We start from the raw sequence: 20,772 nt of genomic DNA, 5'->3' as shown, positions 1-20,772 counted from the left end.
GAGAAATTTGAGGAGATATCTTACATTCAACACACCTTTTGAGATAAAATAACAATCACATAATTGCAGGCTTTACCCCAAACATTTATGTAGGAAGATCAACTCTACCTAGCCATTACAATGTTTTATTCCCATAACCATATCATGTACTTTTTATACTGATATTTGTTGACAATGAGACCATGCTGTTGCAGATATCTGGAAATATTTGATGGAAAAATGTCAAAGCCAAATGGATCATAGCATGGCTGTTGCGGTGACTGAGAGAAACTGCAGATCCTTTGCTCTACTTTTTTCTCATTTTTGCTTTCTTCTTGCAAGTTCTCCCAAACCACTAATCAATTTCCCAGTCCTTACATGTTCCATCCAAGACAAATAGAAAGAGAGGAAAATAGCATTTCTTATACCGAATGGCCACTGAAACATTTTTCAGTGAACCATCAAAACAGTTTGAGTCCACTGTTTCAGGAGACCATGATTTATGCAATGTTTCAAAACCTGTCTCCCGAGGTGTTTGCTCTTCACACTTAACATCCCTTAAGGATACAGTGAAGTCATTGAATTCATTGCCAGACTTCAACTCTAAAAGAACGAATGACAGGCTTTCTCTATTAATTGCCTCTCTGATTCAGATATTCCAAATATTTAAAACCTCTTACTTCATATGCAGAGGAAAGAATACAGACATGTAAAAAGAATCACATAATATCTATACTCTTCCACCTATTCCACTAACAAGACATATTGAAAATGAAAGTTCCCAGCTTTAAGTAGAAAAGCAATAATTTTAAAGCAGTGCATCACGCTTTTAGATTTTCTTGAATGCATATTGGTAAAACTTACCAGCTGTTTTTCAGAAAATCTCAGTGATCTGGAAGTCACTCCAAACAAGCTGCCATTCTTTGAATGGCAATTTGAATGCTATGGAAAGCTTTATTCAATTCTAGTGAAACTTAACTCAGCTTGAAATCAGCTTTTGATCATAATTCCTGCTTGGAGAAATCAATACGAAGCTAGTGACCATTGTGTCCATTCCCCAAGGTTTTTAAATACTGTATTCCTACTGTATAATAGCCTTTTTCATATAAATATAATCTGTGCTACAAAGAGTCAATTAATTCCAGTCTATATAATGAGGGTACGTTCCAAAAAATTCAGAGCTATCAGCCAGACACAGTCTGTTTGAATGGAGTTATGGTCCCAAGAGTTTCAGAATGCTCAAGGGTCTAGAAAATAGATGAAAATTACAGAGCAAACAAATAATAAAATCAAAGCTAAAAATGGGGGCTAATGTTGTAAATTGGCTATGTGCCCTTTATCTGTGGAGATCAGTGCTCTAATTCTGCATTAGGACCCACAGTGAAAATAATTTTAATGGCTTCAATCTTATCCTCCGGGTGCACTTTATCTACATTACAGATTTCACTACACCATTAAGAATGACATCCATTTTTCCTCTAAAGAAAGGTGTGGAACAGGAATAACAGAAGACACTTCACAGACCAGGATTGATATATGTTGGCAGAGCAATGTGTGAAGACTGTAGGCCTGTAATAGCCAGGGGATTAAGTATGGATTAAGGTGCTCTGAAAGGGACTATTGAGAACTCTGTATGACCTCTGTTTGCACAATAGTGCTAATATTCACACCTTAGCATCATGAAAACCATTTTCATTGCTGCAGTTATTAACTATAATAAATTAATGTATATCTGAAGATCAGTAGCCTATGGTAGCTTATCTCCTAGAAGGCTGGGTGTTGCAAATCATAAAAAGACTGCACTTTTCACTTATCCTGATCTAGAAGCGTAATAAAAATGAGAGTAGGCTACATTTTAGAAATACTGCAATAATAATAGTAAACTAATACAGTTGTAGGGTTTATTCAGAATTTGTTGTGGAAGCTGTAGAAAGCTGAGGCTCGTAAACATGAGGACTAGCTTGATTTATCACAGGTAATAATCCAAACTGGTTTTAGGGGTGTATTCTTGATCATTGTTTTTCACATTTACAAACTGGTTTTGGAGCATATTTCTCCTTTGTTCTGTTTTGGCATTTAGTTCAAGTTTAATCTTCTTGTACCAGCTCTTTCACTCCCATGGGCTGTTTCTATTGCTCTTCAGATATTAATTCGTGTAGCTGTCCTTTACAATTACTTTCACTCTCACTGCATCTGGGATCTTCTAAATGATAGAGCTGATCTATTTATGAATGTAACTATAGCAATTCCTAGAGGCTGATTTTTTTTAAGCAGCTGCCTCTAAGCTGGTCCCCGAGAGATGTAACTGGTACCATGTTGTCCAAGAGACCCTCTGACATAGCGTGCAGATAGAAACAATAAAAAAAACTTCACACTGGCAACAAGAGCGACTTCGTAATATTGCCTGTGGTGTATCCGCTCCTCACTGTCTTTTCCAGGTCCTTCCATGCCTAAAGGATTTCTTGGGCTCTGCAGAAAAGCTTTGCTGGTCAACACTGCAGCAGTGAAGCACTGAATGTCCCTCTTCCAAGTCCAGCACTGTGTCTTACCTCAGCTAGAAAATTATTATTGGTAGAGCACAAAGGGAAACAGAGAGACCTGTAGCAAGTTCCTGCTACTGCTATGTCCCATCTGTAGTTTCTATGCCAGTTAGCTTGCAGAAGACTTAACTAGGTTGAAAGAGTCGTTTAGATGTGGTGTTGGGGGATATGGTGTAGGGGAGAACTTTGTAGAGTAGGGTAGATGGTTGGACTTGATGATCCCAAGGGTGTCTTCCAACCTAGACAATTCTATGATTCTATGACTCTATGAAAAAGCCTAAAAATACTGGCAGAAGCCTTAATCTTTCACATTTTTTTTGCAAGAACTAACATATCCCATACAACAGATTCTATAGAAAAACACTATGTTTTTTCTACCAAAAAGCTGCAGAAGTCTTAAGGGAGTTTTGGTATATTTACTAGTTGTCCATAAACTCAGAGTGAAATACTAACCCTATAGAAAGGAATCAAGTTCCAACATAGGCCTCCATGGAGCCAACAGCTGGAGCTCTGAGAGCTGGGGCTCTTGTTACCGTAACCACTAAGCTGGAGCATTGGCTAAAGATTCATTTGGGACGAAGCTTATCCCACCTTACCTTCCACTCTGAAACATCACTAGTTTCAACTTGGAAAAGATTCAAAGAATGAATCTTGTTTTCTTGTGATAAGCAAACCAGATATAAAACCCGAGCGACAGCAGTGTAGTGGATTTGTAACAGAGAGGAGCAGGGGAGGAGACAGGAGGAAGGATGGAACAGGAGGAAGGGGGTCTATTGATCTCCAAGTCCTGCACATGCTGATATTCAATTAATTTGGCCATCAATAACAAAAGTTGATCCTTTCCATGTCCTTTGACTTCTACACCCAATGTGCTCTGTCTCTTAGAAAAGAAAAGCAACTTGATGGAAGAAAAAGATTAGCTGAGTAAGTCTGTAAAAGGAATCAGTTTATTTTTTATACTCTTAAAACCAAAATATTCTCTGCAAACCCTTCTGTACTCTGAAACAAACACCCAATAAAGAAAAAAGCTGTTAAAATGAAACATTTTCCTTGGCAACAAGGTTTCGCACTGAGCATGCTTCTGCCGAAATACCAGCCGTGAAATGTTTTGCGTGAAGTCAAGAGAAAGCCTTAATCTTCCAGTCGTTGGCATTTTGCTTATGCATTCAGCATATGTTATTCTTGTTCCTATTGTTATTATAGAACATGGTTTAAAAACTAGCAAAAGCTTTGTCTTTGTTCAATGACAATGGTTATGAACAAATTAGAGTTCAAAAATGCATTTTCCTCTCTTATTTGAAATTCAAAAACACAATCTTTCATACAATGAGAGATTTCAAATAGTACTTGGAAAAAGTATAGAAAAATACATAATAAAAATCCATAGTATGATTTTTTATACATATACTCTGGTTATTCTCAGCAGATTGCTGCAAAGTGTTCATAATGTAACCTTAGGGTAACAGGAATTTTGCTCTAAGCATAAAATGTGGCAGAAGGTACAGAAGGGCAAAAATGTGGATGCACTTTTTTTGCTAATCCCATGCTGATGGATGTGCTCCCATGAAAACCACAGGAGGCTTGTGGATTTGATGTTAAAACAAAGGAAACTTTGTGGGTTTTGACCTGCCTTGGCTTCATTCCCTCTTGAAACTTATAAGACTTGTGCAATTTTACTCCTAATGCCAAGCTCATCCTTAATGCAGATAGATCTATGAAGGTCAGAGATCTTTTACCTGGGATGAATTAGGTAACTAGGACCTCATGTTATTCCACAGGGAATTTGGTACCTTTGAATATCAGGTTATTTCCATCATTCTCCCATTAAGGAGGAAAAATGCAAAGGGTTTTTTCCCACAATCAGTGCAATCTTAATGAAATAAAAATATATCAGAATGGCTTATCTGTGGGAGGGCTTTTCTGTCATGATGGCAGTAGGATGCAAAGTCAGTTTACTGTCCTGTGCATGAATGGGAGCTGGAACAGTGTCACCTAACTGTGAGAAAGGCTGTTTCCCAAAGAGTGAGATCAGGTTTAGGCGATTACAGCTAGCTCAAAAGAAAACCTATTACTGTAGGAGTTCAAACAATCTTTGCAGTCTTATAGAATCTACTTAGTTACAGATGTACTCCAGTCGGATACGGACATAATTCAGTGCTTACTCTCACTCCTGTGCCTGTTATAGTTTTACCCTTCAGATACCACCTAAGCAGTGTAATGATAAGAGTTGGAGGTAATAAGCATTAGCATTATATTCTTCAGTTTGACAACCACAGATAATTTTTTTTAAAGGACACTAAATTTTTTCAAGTACATTTTTTCAAGATCAGAATTCAGTAGAAAAAAATAAGTGAAAGTGAAGTTAATGGTTTTTTTTTCTTCTTTTCCTGCATGTTGCTGTTTTCTGCCAAAAAACCCCCCAAACCCAATCCTCAGAAGGCACTACACTGAATTATGAGAGAAAATAGAACTATATAGCTTAAGATTTAGAGATATATTTTGTACATTCTGACTATCAGAGTGGCCAGTTACCTAAAACAAGAGAAATTTCTGTGACCACAATCATCTCTGCTGCTGAGGTTTCCTGTCTTCACTGTTGCAATGTTTCATCAGATACAATTTTAGAATAAGAAAGTTTGATGATGTATCCAGGCATTTATGCCTTCTCTGCCATTGATTCTGTGGAAAAATCTCCACCTTCTTTAGCTTACAATTGTTTCTCCAAGCATTCCCCAAGTTTGCTGTAGCTACATTGGCTGTTGAATCCACTCTCAAGCTTCAAAGTAAGTTTTAATGTGCTTTGTATCTACAGTTGAGGATGTGTTTGTGCCTGTGCAGACATGACAATTAATTAACAGTACTCAAGGTGACATCCACTACTGCAGGTTTGCATCCTAGTCCTGCACTTCATTGTTCAGTGTCTGGAGGAGAGGGTGTTATTCTAGTACTAATTAACTACTTGTCCTTCCCTCCCTTTTGCCACAGCAAATCGGTTACAGACCATCTAGATAAGTCTTTTTAAAACAAAAAGAACCAAATTTTTATGAATATCCGCAAAACATATAAAACACAAATTTGGTGGGATCAAAATGTCAAAATCGTTGCAGAAAATGGGTTCAGTGAAATTGTCCTGTCTGCCAGCATTTTCACTCATTGCTCGTGACAGACTGACTCTGAGGTGGAAGGGGCTGGCAGATTAAGGAGGAGGGGGGAGTGCTGTTCACAAGGCATTTAATTTATTGCTTTTAAGAAGAAGAATGATGGTGACTACTGCTTGACTGACTTTCATGTGATTAGGGCAGGTTCCTACTCAGGATGCAACTCTTGGCTATGGGCTCTCATATGAGCTGAAGAGGCTTCTGCTAAGGATATGTCTTGATTACTTCTCATGTCCACCAAGCACAACATAAAATCTGCTTGGAGGCCAGTTTAGCACAGAGTAAACTGTATGATGCAAAGGCAAATTTAATACATTTGGAAAAGTGTAACTGAGATCAGTTGTGTAATATGGGCATGTAGTAATAGTCAGCATCTTTCCAAAGAAAGAGGAAAGGTATTTACATGATTTAGTTTCAGACATGTAAAATCAGGTGCTTATCTCAGAGCTTTATTCCTCCATGGGCTCTGTAATCAATGGACCTAAATAAATCAGATGCAGAAAAATTAATTTAGTAGTCACATAGCACAGCTAGGTTTCATACAGTGTTATTCAAGGTGAAGTTTGCTCCAATCTCCTCTGCATAAAATTCTCTGATTTTACGTTGATCTCACAATTTCTTCCTTTTGTTGGCCTTCCAGCTGTATTATCTCTCCTTCAAAGAGCATTTTTCAGCCTACTGTAGCAGGAATGCCATGTGCATCCTTGCTTGTATCATTTGTAAGAGTAGTCATTTTTCTTTCATATACTTTAAAAATGTAAAAAGTGATACTGTAAATGTAATATTCATGGGACGAAGGTAAACTTTTAAAAGAATTTCTGAGTAGATGCCTGTATATTTCCAACAAAAATAAAGAAAATTATAGCACTACAGAAAAAAAAGAAATCACATTTGTGCAAGGACAACACTATATCAAGAGAGAATAATTCACTTTGTCCTACCTTGGGGTTAAATGCTTGCTGCTGCTTGGGAAAGCTTGTGTTTCTTTTGTGCTGTGTATGTCTGTGAATGTTTTATGAATCTAATTGAGCTTAGGAATCAAGTTTCTTAGACAGACACAGTTTATTCAGAAGAATAAAGATACAGCAGAAAGTTATTGATTTCTGAGGCATCTACGCCTTGTGAAAAATTAACCAGACATTCCTTCCAAATCAATACTATTACCCTTGCTGTTTCAGGACTTCTTAATCTGACCCATAGAGTGTTTCCAGTGCAAAATAGTCTGTGGCATCATTCCTTTCATAAAAGCTGATTTTTGCTGTCCCCTTTGTCAACGTCCATATCTCCCACTACTCTTTCTGGATGTGCACCCGTGCATGTCTCTGTATAGCAGTACCTATGTTCATGAGAAACAGAGAGGCTGTCTTCCCATGTTTAACAAATGTAGAGGTGTGACAAATGCAAGAATCTTGGTCATAAGGACCAAGTCTTCTTTTACTGATAGACCTGAAAACACAAACATTATACTCTTCCATGATGTGTAAATGCTGTTTTGGCAGAAAGCATACTAGGAGATTAAAGTCCGTTCGGTCTCCCTTCCCAAGGGATGTCTCTTTTGAAACTGTCATTAAAGTTCACAGCTATGGGTGCTAAATTTTGGTAAGATTTGCCATATCCAAAGCAGAAACATGCTGCTGTTGCCCATCCACTAAAAAAACTGCAGCTATACAGCTTTCAACCAGGGACGGGAGTTGCTTTATAGACCTCGAGCAATTATTTCCCTGCTCTTCACAAACATTGTTCTATAACGGGTCTCCTGTTTCAAATTGATTTCTTTAAAAAATTGCTTTTGTTTTATTTTCCCTCACAGCCATTCAACCTCAGCTTTCCTAAACTTGAGAAAGCCTGAATTTTGTTGCTTTTGAGATAACTTCATCAACTTGACAAGAGTAAATTTTCCATGAAAAGACTTTGCTAACCTTTTTTTCATGTTTAATACCTTCTGTAACTGTGCAGCAGTGGTTTCATGCACCCTCATTTCTCACTTCTCTAACTCTAGGGGTGCTTTCTGTTTGATAATATATATTGAATAAAGTCTGTCTCTAATGAAAGAAATTAATGGAATTTTTAGCATCTATCATTGATACAGAACCGAACAGAAAGAATGTATTGTGGTTTTCAGTTAGCTTTTTCAGTATTAATTTACTAATCATGAAAGTATTTTCTTCTATAAATTATCCTTTAGTGTGGCACACATTTCTGAGCCCATACTGGGGACTTGTTCCCTAATGGATGTTTCATAACAGAAATTTAATTTAAGTGACCAGAATCTACCTTCTGCAGGTGCCTACGGGAGTTGGCCTGGGTAAAAATAAGCATTTGTGACTATCCCTTGGTACATGACACCAGTAGGAACACACACAACCTATAAAAAGACTTTATACTCTTGTCAAAACATGCTTTCCTGCATTTTCGGGGCACATACCCTTGTTGGATCTCATGAGACAAAAAAATAAATTACACCTGTTTAGACCATGAATGATAAATCTCTAAAGAAGGTCAAGCTCATTCTTGAGAGCTGATGGAAATTGTCAGGGGAAGGTTCACGTCTGTGATGGAAGAAATCCCGTCTGACAGCACAAATTTCTATCCTAGGTGACTTCTTGGGCATTTGAAATTTCTACAGAACTTTCAGTAATGTGCCAGTGTACAAGCACTGCTGCTTGAACCAAGCTCCTCCTTGTTTAGTTAAACACCTGTTTTCACAAACTACTTTCAGTCTGATGAATTATTTTAACCACTCTAATTCCCTGTGTAGTTTAAATAGTTAGGAAGAGCAGAACCATTCCACGTACTAATGGCTGAGTGTTCCTGTTAGACATAATTTGCAACGTGCATTGGTATCTATCTGGATGAAAGTCGCTCTGTTAATGGAAATTACTGGAATTATAAAAAAATAGGAATTTCAGATCTAAAAGATTTTTTTGTTATGTTCAACGAGTTCCTAAACTACTATAGAAAATAAATTATTTTGTAACATGGTTTTGTCCAGTAAAGGCCAGAAAGGTCCGGTAGAGTACAACTGAACCGCACAGGTCAGGCCTTCCTGGACTGTCTTCGTCTCTCTGGAGTAGTTTTAATGTATGTAATTAATTTATGCATGTGTATATTTAAATGGACTACTAAAAAACACAAGTGAGAAGCTTTAAAATATATAAAAAAAACCAGATTAATATTTCAAAGCATGAGATACTCTCATTGATGGTCTGCACCAGGAGTATAAAATTGAAAATGTCGTACTTCAGATGCAATTTATAGCCTTCCCAATATTAAAAATCAGGAAAAAAAAAAAACAAATAAGAAGGTTTAAATTGGAACATGTCTTCTCTTCAAATGGAATTGGAGATTTCAGGCAAGGAAAACAAATGTTTTAATATGAACCGATCCAAGATGCAGTTACCAGGGGCCTTTCAAAGGCCTGCGCTTTTTCTTTTTTACGGTTCTTTCACTGTAAAACTGCAATTGAATTTTTCAGTTTGAATGGAAGATCCAGATGGTGTTTCATCTGAAACTGAGTCTTTCTTGAAATTACCCCAGGGTTAACAGAATCTGAACTGTTTGGTGCAGATAAGAAAGATCAATTCAGTTTCGGCTTTCCCAGGTTCCTGGCCATAATAAACACACATAGTTTATTGACAGTGTCGATCTTTTGTGATGACTCTGTAGGTATTCAAACATAATGATTAATTAAAAAAAAACCACAAAACAGCCAAAAACTTCAGTACAGTAATGATTTAATCATAAGCATTTGGTCTATCAAAGATTCTCAGATGCCAGATCATAGAAAAAGATATATTGCAAAACCAAGTTGGAATTAAATCCTTGCAGTATTCTTCCAGGAAGATGGATTATTTATTGGTTTTGCACACTGTATTTTAAATAAGAAAGGTTATGACATGATCAGCCAAAACTGAAAAAAACTATTTGTATAATTAACCGATGGGTTAAAAAAAATTGAGTGACATCATGTTTTCCACAGAGTAAGTGTTGACACCTCTTTGTCCTGCTCTGTGCCATTTGCTAAATGATACTTCACAAGCAGCAGTCTCTGTGGAGCCACACTGATTACAGCCAGGAACACAGAAGCACAATGACAAAAAGGGACAATCTCTTGTACATTTACACCATGCCCATATTAAAAGTGAAGAGACTTCTGAGTCAGCTATCCATACATTGAATGTGAAACTTGCAGATGACGAAACAGCATCACTGCACCTAGTTCCAGCTGCACCAGAAGGCATCCAGAAGTCAAGTACTTTTCTGTGGCTCTGTGTTTTGTCCACAGCTAATGAGGTCTGTTGAAGAGCAAAATAAAAAAAAAAAAAATTAGTTAAAAACTAAATTTACTTCAATGATGCTATGAAGGCATTCATACAAAATTGAAAATGCAATGTATAACAAAGGAGAAAGTGGAAAATAGGAGACAAATTACATTAAAATTTATGAAATGCAGAAAGCTGTTTTAAAAAAATCCCAAAATATGAAGATGTCATTGATTATTAACCACAAAGAGAAGTTGGCTTTTAAAGCAAAATGGGAATAAAAATAATCCTACACTGTTGTGAGTTTACTAATTGGAAATGGTGAAATTGTTAAAAATTGATGGAGCCTGTGTTAAAAAAAAAAAAAAGTGTGTTAAAAATTGATGCAGATGTGTTTGACAAATATGTCTACACTACATGGAAAAAAACCCCTGATGTTGCATTTAGCCTTAAGAGGATGATGAAATATATTCCAGCCTATTATAAACTGCAGAGGTTTTAACAGCTGCTATGCATAAAGATCAGACCCACCTTAAAAAAAATTCCCAGTAATGCTAATTTTTAATATTCTTCAAATATTTGGAATATTCCAGAACAGCAAAACACTGCTACAGATGTGCCAGAATGCAGGAAGGGCAGGCAGGATAACCAGGGTGTTTACAGGCTGGTTAGTCTAACATCCATCTGGACAAAATAATTGAAGAGGTAATACAGTAACCAGTTAATAAAGAATGAGAGGATAGGGGTATAATTAATGCCAGTCAAAATGGTTTTATGGAAAATAAACCTTGTCAGACAAACCTGATTTAATTCTTTTATGGTATTACATGTTTAGCTGCTAAAGCTATTATTGCAGACAGAATATGTTTAGATTTTTGTAAGACTTTTGACTTAAATAGTCTGACATTCAGATTTTTAAAAATTATATTTATACTTTACCAAAATAAAGCACATGTTAAATAGAATAAAAAGTGATGGATCTCCAAAAATAGCTGTCAATGAGGACTCATCACTGAATGAGAATGTTTTCAGAGGAGCTAGTATTCAATCTGACACTATTCAATGGGTTTTTTATCCAGGGTGCAGGAATAGATATGAAATTGCCACTGAAAAAGAAATTATTAGTAGGTGACAAATGAGAAAAACAGCAAATAGCAACAAGTCACAGGGTTATGCTAGAGAGACATATCCCTGAGTAGTCTGAGTATTAGAACAACAAATCTGTGCACCTCTAACAGGGGATTCATGCCACCACCACCTCCTCTACTGCTACCTAGAGCCTAAAGGAGGTTTGAAAAGCTCTGTTGTTGAAAGGCTAGGTGGGCAGCTCAAAGTGAAATGTTGCTATAGCCAAAAAACTTATGAAATTCCCACACAACAAAAGCAAGGATGTCGTGAATAAATCATGACTAACAAATTTGGAAGAGTTTTGCTGTCAGTATTTTTTAACAGATATTCAAAATTGGAAAAAGTACAGGAGCCACAAAACTATTCTGTGGACTGAAAGGCTAAATGTGTGCAAATTCTCAAAAATAATTATGAGAGAACTTCATGGCAGCCAAAATGTACCTTCATCAAGATAGCAAAAAAATAACATGAACTAGCAATTATAAAATAAAATCAGAAAAATTCAAAGACAGTATTAACCATTTGGACTCAAAAAAGAAAGAGTGGCTGTTCCATCTCATAATGATTTGTATCAAAACTGGCCAGATTTGAAAGGAGAAGTCATAGATTTTATTAGAACATCAGTCTATTTGGAAAAAGCAGGCAAACTTAACTTATAAAACCCAAACCTGAAAAAAACCCAACCCCCAAAAAAGACTTTGTAGCAGCTACTGTGGCTTTGTCAATTGTTATTTTACAATTATTAAAGAATGATGTCTGTATACTTACCTGGATTTTTCCAGGTGAAACGGATCTAACCCTACTTCCTTATATATGAACACATCTATTATCATTCTAGGTTCTGTATTTTATCTTGCTCTGTACCTCCTCATTTACTTGGTCAGCCAAAGTATTACTGCTTGCAGTGCAAGATTTTTCTGATTTATCCTGATATGTCTTACTAATGTTTTTTCCTCTTTTTTTCAAAGTCAGACCATGTTGTTAATGTCATGTCACATGTAAATGCATGTTGCTCAATTATCATTTAAACTTTGGATAAGGAAACCTTAATACTTTTATATTACTCAGGTATGCACCACTACTAAAGTTTTATGTTTAATTTGGAAATATATTTTATATTAGTCTTGAATAAACTGTTGGAAAAATTAGAGTAAAAATACTTTCCTTCGGGAAAAATAAAACCTCAACAGAGTAACCACTCTGTTAAGTTTTGTGCTGAGAAGAAAAGTCAGTGCAAGGTAATATCCAAGGCACATTACCTTGCATCTTTTACTTGTATCTGTGAAGAAGGCTTCAAAGGCAATATGTTTAACAATAGGTATTCTTCTGTCTTTTTGCGCTAGTATGAATTTTTTCCATGGTGCAGATTCAGATGGCAGTTTGACATAGTCTGAATTTCATTACTCAGAGAAGAAAATAAAAGGCAGCTCAAAGAATGGAAAATCCAATTCAGACTTTATTTTTTCCACAAACATGACAATGAAGGTGGATGACTTACTGTGCTTAGGAATCAGCCCCTCACCACAGGTCCATCAGGAGGAATATACTGAATTGTAGAATTCTAAATTTCTTAACTGAAACACTTCTCTTTTATGAATTTTCATCACTTTCAAAACAGGTCAATGTCCTTCTTGGTTCTGAATTGACTCAGTAAGAGTTGGAGGTAAATAACAGCTGGGACACAGCTCTTAGATATCTTTACTTGTCAAGAATTTTGTTCCATAACTCAGAGGTATTTGGTTAATTCCACGCCCAGATATAGGAGTACCAGATGAGAGAGATGCAGGACATTCTTGTGTGTGCTGGACTGTGATGAACTCTGAAAGCATGTTTCAGAGCCAGCAGTGCTTTAGCATGTGGAAAAGGGAATCTGTCGTGCTCATGTATGTACATAGATCCATTTTTCTTTTTCCTCACCTTTTTTGAACCTCTTTTATTCTAACACTATAGTTGATTAAGCATCATCCATTGTGCACGTGATTGCTGTCCTGTCATAGATGGACTGCTGTGCTTATTCCGCAATGAATTTTGGGCATGTGCTCTGCAGAGCCCTGAAAGACATTTGTGCCCTGCAGTTCCTAGCTCTGTTACCTTTGGACATCCTTTCTGACATTTACTCCACAACTTCTCTGTGTCCCTGTACTCTAAGTTTGGTGTGCAGGTGACCTCTGACTCCCTGGTAGCTTACCTGACATGGAAATAGCTTTGGAGCCCAAGTGTCCCTGTGAAAGAACCCTGAAACCACATCAGTGGTCTAGAATTGAACCTGCAAACCAGAAGCCTAAAAAAATTCAGCATTAACAACAGCATAGCTTCCAACATCTGGAGAACCTGCAAGTAGAAAATGGAGGTTATTTCTATAACAGCACTGTTGTGTCAGGCCAAGCAAATGCCAAATATGAGAATACCAAGTAAGAGTGTAGTCAGGAGACTATACTAATATGATTACAAAGTTTCCAGAACTGTTAGAAACTGCCTTAGTAGACAAAGCAGCCAGCCCAGAGCTTGTTGAGTGGTTCCCGCATAGCACCACCCTTTGCTGCAAGGTCCTGGGGAATAGACTCCATGTCCCCTAATATTAGACATTTAGGCTCCTTTTCTAATCAATGAAGAGAAATGGACCTCTCTGGAGTGTGATTAATCTGATCTATTTTAAACACTACGCTTGCAATGAGACAAATGTGACCTAGAGTATCTCTTTATTTCAATCGCCTGTAAAGCAAGACTAGACAAGTAAAGCAGACAAAAATGCCTAGATTTGGTGAGATGAACCCCAAGATGCTTGTGGAATTTAGGAGCTGATATGTTAAAGCTGAAATTGAATGAGGAATATTTAATCAGAATGTAGGTTTAACCTACTTCCCATTAAATATGACCAATTCCTTTATCGCACCTGCATCCCAGTTGATCCAACCATTCTTAGTTTATAGAGTGAGCTCAATGTCCTGGAAGGAAAGGTGCTCAATGGTGTTGGGGGTGGGCACCTTCATCAAACCCCATTGTTCATTTATGATGTTTTCTCCCCTTACCCATCTCCTTTGAAAGAAATAAATATGTATTCTTCAAATTATTTAATTCATATGGTCTTAGCTTAGCTAACAGATCTCTCAAATGCATCCAGACTCACACAAACAAGCTCAGGATTTTATTTGATCTGTTAGTTTTTACCTCAAATTTCAATGAATGCATTTCAGAGTCAGATCTTCTGTTGTTTGGGGTTTTTTAATTGACCAAAGCAATTCACTCAAAAGGAAATGGAAAATTTTTTAGGAAAATTAAAAACTACCAAACTCATGACTCAACCATAAAAGAAGTTTCGTATCAAACATTCAAAATCATTATAATATTATTATACAAAGTGTTCCTGAAAGATGATCTCCAATAACAAATATAAAAGGAGACAACTGGAACCATATGGACTAAGTTTGGGAATATAATATATGTTAAATTCCAGTGCTCCTGGACTGCTACTCCTTCTCCACAAATTCTCCAAATTATAACACAATCTGCACTTCTCTATGATTTTTACTTTCTCATTATGTATTAATCCTAGTTTAGTCTGTAAATCTTTTTAAAGGAAAAGAATATTTCAATGGGAAGACCTTTAGATTTCAAATCACTGCAGTTGGAAGAAGAATTAAATTTTTTTTAAAGGTAGAAGCAGAATGAAAACTGTTACCCGGGCTTCTTTTGTGAATTTGTTTCAATTTTACTGAAAAGAAAAACCAACACCCAGAATCTATACAGTAGAAGAAATAGAGGGAATTAAAAATAATTTTAAAAAAGCTGTCTAAAGATACAGCATTTCAGCATTGGTCTCTGCTTCTTGCCAACCCTCTTATTTGAGCACGGAGCTGCAATTCATCACTACTCTTGCATCTAGCTAGCTTGTGAACCACTTTGATGAGTCTTATCTAAATGTAAAAAATTATTACCATTCTTATTCCACAGCAAATCTTTTTTCCAGTATTGCTTACAAGTCTGCTTCAACTGCATATAAAGAAAATAAAATGTATTGCATAGAGATCAAAAGGTATTTTCTGAAGATAACGAAAAAAATATAAGAACTAAACCAGTTCTTCATGTTGCCATAGGTATGCACATGCATTCACAAACATAGACTCACATATAATAGTAAAAAAGACCATGAATGACTTGAAATTAAGACACAGAACCTGAAACGCAAAGCAGAGCTGTGGTCAGCGAAGGAAAAACTATGTACTATCAGCAGTAGTAAAATAAATGCTGATGCATGGATGATATATTACCAATGGATTGTAAATAACAAAGGCATAGTAGTTGCTGGGCATATTGAGAGGAGAAAGTAAACTTACCAATCAGCAAATTGCTTTGTTATAATTAGATATTCTTGAAATGTGTGGCCTCAAACTGCATGGATTTTAGTTAATATTTAAAACAGTGATTTTCAGTCTGCTGTCCCCCTAGTCTAGCAAACATTTCTATTAAGTGGTTAAGATAAGCAGGGAAAACTGCATTAAAAGTTACAAGCATAAGTACATTAACAAATGGAACAATGTACTTCTTCAGTGGCCGTAGTTATAATCCTTTGCACTTCTGTAGCACTTCCATCTTGAAATCTCCATTTACCGACTCTGGAACCAATCCAGCAGTGCACTTAAACATGTATTTGACTTGAAGCATTAGGCCAATAGTATTGCACATCTATTTAGGTGTTTAGCTGCAGGAGGGATGCAGAAATCATCATAAGGGTGAACAGTAATCAGGGCGAACCTGATATGGGTGCTATTGTCCAGTTTAATTTCATGACGGTTCCGATGATTTCAGCGAAGATTTAGTTCACTGAAGTCATTCTTGACTGAAAACAGATTAGAAACATAATGATAGTAACACAAGTGAAACACAGGTACTTCTGAGGTGCCCCAGAAAGTGTACATAATGATAGTAACACAAGTGAAACACAGGTACTTCTGAGGTGCCCCAGAAAGAAATTAAAAACATGTAGTGCTGCCCAAGACACTAAAAATACCAAGAGAAAGTGAGGCTGACATCAGGAAAATGCTTTAAATCCCCTTCCTCTTTGGGGTTTTGGCACCTGACTCAGAGGTTCTCAGAGGTGTCACTCTCTTCACAAGACTCACAATATCCTGCCCTTCAGCATTTCAATTTCTATTTCCAAGCAACTTGTCGAGAGGAAACAATGCTCAGCCCACAAATGAGTGACTCATATTAACTACGCTCCCAGGATCCAAGGCATTCTTATTTTAAATTCACATCCATGCACTCTTCCCACTTGCACTTGACTGCTCTACAACCAGTCCAGGAGCAGTGTTGAGTAGGGATATCTGCAGTTTGCTTTCTTAATAACATCCCTTAAATACAGTGCAAACATTAAACTAAACCAGTCTAAAATATAGGCAGAGGCAGCAGTAATGTCTGTGTCCTTTGGGTTAAGATGCTTCATTGGAAGTGAAAATTATTAACAAACTTTGGATAATATATAAAAGCAGTGCACATAAGTAACATAACTCTTTCTGAAGCTGCCATGATTTTATTTTTTTCCTAAAACACATTCCTTCTTCTTCTGATATAAAAGGCCTTAGATTTTCTTGTGTGCAGCTTGTGTTTCTTTTTCAATTGCCTGTCAGAAGGAGGAAGAGAGATAATACCCTGTAGTGTATCTCCTAGAGTAGGTGTTCAGATGCCCAAAGCTCCCAGTGGTCAGCGAGGACAAAGGCTTACTCCCATGAGTTGATTCACAAAATAAATGGGGAAGTATCTATGAAATTCAGTTTAACTGAACCTACATCAGCTGAGCACTATAGCGGGAGCCTTTGGACAGAAATCTGGAGTGCACCCCTCAGTTCCTGATGCTTTTTCGGAACGACTCTTATCCCACTTGGAAATTAAGAAAAAGTATGTCCACATGGACGGTATGTCCATCATGAACTAACATACTGTAAGAAAAAACACAGTCCTCCAAAACATCGTCTGTCATTATCTACTCTGTAGAGAAGCTACTGTATTTCCTGCAGTACCTGGAAGCCAAGCAGTTATAAAAAGGTCAGCAGCAAACTCCTGAAAGACTTTTGTTTACTACTGCTCACATCTCCTATGGGGATTTTATTTTGATAGGGCTTTAAGCAAATTAAATGGTCTATTTGCATATTGTTACAAAAGTGTAAACCTTTTATAGTGTTTAATAAAGATTTATACAATGCCATAAACTTGATACATATCCAGCGCTTGTATAATTGAGAGATGCTAGACAAACTGCACGCGTGATATCAATTTATTTCATTATTTATGATTTTGAGTAACACCATTAGTCAATAACATATGTTGTTGTAAAACATTTGGTAATATTCTCCCCTCCCACACATTTCTACAGCTAAATCTCATTGAAATTCACCTTTTCTATGACTCATGTGACATTTGTCAAGACAAACACAGGGAAAAGGATTTATTCGCAAGTGTCCTGTAACCAGAGGAAATGCCCTGGACTTTTCTTACCTTGTTGAGCTAATTTTATTATTTATCATGGCAGCAACATTGATTTCTGAAGAAATAATTGTAATGACAAAATTACATTATAGCAAAAGCTTACAACTGCAGCTGCAAGTGAACCATGTAAACAGAAATATTTAAACTGGGAGAAAGTACACACTATTGTTCATTTTATGTTCAATTCATTTAGGACATATATCTTAATCCTGAACAATTGTATCCTAAACATCCAGAAATGTAAAAGTCAAAACCAAACAATTATGTGTCCATATATCATAGATTCTTTTTTTGTATCAGCGATAAGCACAGCTCTTCTCTGGGAAAAGGGAAAAAAAATCACCTATAGATATAGATAATGTCAGAAGGGAAAGTGAGCCCAAAAGAGAGAAAGAACAGTGTTATTGGCAGTGACCAAAAAAAACCCCAAACCAACCAAAATTCAAAGACAACAACAAAAAATGTATAAAATTATTGATATCGCCATTACCTCCAACTGTTAAATTAGCTAGTACCAGTATGTATTGGTAGCACATGTGGTATTAAACTATAAATGATGTTCATGGATGTAGATTTACAGTGAAGCTTGGAGTACAGGTTTACAGCAAAGCAGGCAGAGCGTACAATCTTTTGAGCAGTCTTTCGACTGGTTATAATGCTTTTAGTCCTTGTTGTGCAGCAGAAGCTCTCCTGACTTCCTTGTCCTTGGTCTTCAAATCTGCAAAATGGTGGTAATGACACATTCCTTATGACTTGCTACAATGACACTGAATTTATTGAGAGGCACTCAGAGTGATTTGTGCTATAAAGATGTCAAACAAACAAAGACTATGATTCAGACTCAAACTGACAGATTTAACTTTTCAGAATAATACTAGATGTTTTGGTGTTAAATAAATTTGTCATGAACACCTGCTATGCCTTTGTGTTTACAGAACTGAAATCCCGCAAGAAAATCTGTACTCCTACTTTCTGGTGATATACTTCTTTTATGTCTGGAAAAGTGCGGCATGCACCTAAGTGCAGCTGTATGTGCAGTAAAATGATTTAAAATAGGCCAGTGGTGCTTGCTGAGGGATCTAATGTACCAGATTGGGGATTGGGTGCTCTTTCATTTCTGAGCCAAAAAGAAAACCTCATTTCGGTTGCGTTTATATAAGGTCTTTCTGCAACCATAAGCTGTTTGTTTTCCACAAATCCAAAACTGTGGATCTGAGCTACCTAAACTAAGTGTCTCTGATTAGAAACATACAGAAAATCTAATCTCTGGGTATTTCTAATGTTTTCATTACTTTGGTATCAAGGCTGCATCTGGGTGATAAGAGAATTAATTTTATATTTCTTGAAGTATCATATAGGCTTTTTTACATTCTCTTTGAACCTTTCTCAAAAACAATAAAATAAAATCCTCGAGTTTTTAAAAAGTGAGGAGGTCAGTTCTGTTCCTTTCCAAATTAGTATTGTTGCCACCTGCTGAATTACTGCTGTTCACAGAGTTACCTTAACTGCCCCGACTGTGGTTTCAATTACTTTGTATGTTATAAATGTCAAAGAAAAGCCAAAGGGGCATGCATTTTTGAACAAATGACCCTATCTCTCTTTACTAATGTAATTTTTTAATTCAACCTTTGAGAACATTCATCTGAACCTTTGAAGTTCTCCGGAAAGGCTGCTTATTAGCTTTTAGGCTTTAGCTGTCTTCCTGCTTTTACAATCCTCTATGAATGCTGTGTCATCTATACATGTAGAAAGGAGAGGTGACTTGAATTAATTAACTTAATATTTAGGTACTCATTGACACCTGGTGAAAGTAGTACAGCCACGTTTTATGTAAGCAAAAATGGTTTAAATGCCTGACTGCTTTTCAGGACCTGAAGTGATGAAGCATTTGGTACCCTATTTCTTCCTTGTGGATAAATGAAAAAGGAAGTTTGAAGATTAAAAAGCTTTCAGAATGCAAGCCATCAAATTTAAAAGAAATACAAAGTAGTGTTGGCAATCAGCTGATTCATAAGTGTTTATTTGATACCATGTCTTCTTATTCTTTTATTTCTCTTTTTCTTTTAGTGTTTTGTTGCAGTCCTGCCTTCTTCTTCCAGGAGTTTTTTTGGAACTCTCTCACCCTTTCTGTAAATGAACACCAGAGACATATTGAGGTAAAGGAATATTCTTCTTATAAGTAGAATGAGGCTAATAGTGAACCTTAAAAAAAATAAAATATATGAAATACAAAATGTTTTAAATTTTTGTTTCCCAGTGAAATTGGGATAAATCAAGCTCAGTTGTTACCATGTCATATCATTACTTTAAAAACTCATTAAATTCTAACTCAATTCTGCCTTTATCTACAATGCTTTAGTCAGACCAGGAACAGTTAGCATGCATAAAAGTGAGGGAGGAATATGTTTGAATTTTACAATCCACAAATAATCCCTTTTATTAGTGGAGGTGGGCTTGAAGTTGAGGCTAAATTTGCAATGCTGTAACCTTTTAAAAAGTTACATTCCTTTTTTATTATTACAAGCTACAAGGTTGAAGGCTTGAAAGTGCTAAAAAATCCAAGTTTCAAGTTCAATATAAAATTATATCCTGTTTCTAACTGCTACTAGTTGTAGCTTACCTACTATACAAGAAATAAGCTGAAAGATCAAATGAAAGTAAAATGATTCAAAAAGACTGACACAAAATATTTCAATTGACCCAACCAATGTCTACTCCCCATTATTTTTCCCTTTATTCAACATTTCAAGAGCAGTTTCAGGATTAGAAAGATTTTGTCCTTATTTGAGCAAACATATAAACTTCTCAAACACATTTCCAGATGGGAAACTCTTTCCATGTTCACATCATTAAAGTCAGCAAAATCATGGTGGTCTTCCTGTCATGTACCAAAAGCAGTACTAAAGCTCATGAAGATGAACTAGTGAACAATGTGGCAGAAGATCTGCCTCTTGAATAGAAACAGGGATCTGCACAGTTTCAAATGCCCAAGAATTGGTGTTTTGATTTGAGATGAGCCTTTAAAGATTAGGGAAATGCTTTTGAACCATCATTCAATGAGGAATGTGAAGGGACTTAAAGCAGCTGCTCTTCATGGTGAAATTGTCAGCCTTTGGCATGCATTTTCTTTTGTAATTCTAAATGACTTAGGGAAATGGTTTCCCTGAAAAAAAAAAAAAAAAAAAAAAAAAAAAATCTCTATTAAGTTTATGTTCTCAAACT

Source organism: Calidris pugnax, unplaced genomic scaffold, assembly GCF_001431845.1.
Source record: "Calidris pugnax isolate Ruff unplaced genomic scaffold, ASM143184v1 scaffold56, whole genome shotgun sequence".
Taxonomy (NCBI): Eukaryota; Metazoa; Chordata; class Aves; order Charadriiformes; family Scolopacidae; genus Calidris; species Calidris pugnax.
Note: the sequence above shows the minus strand (reverse complement) of the source record.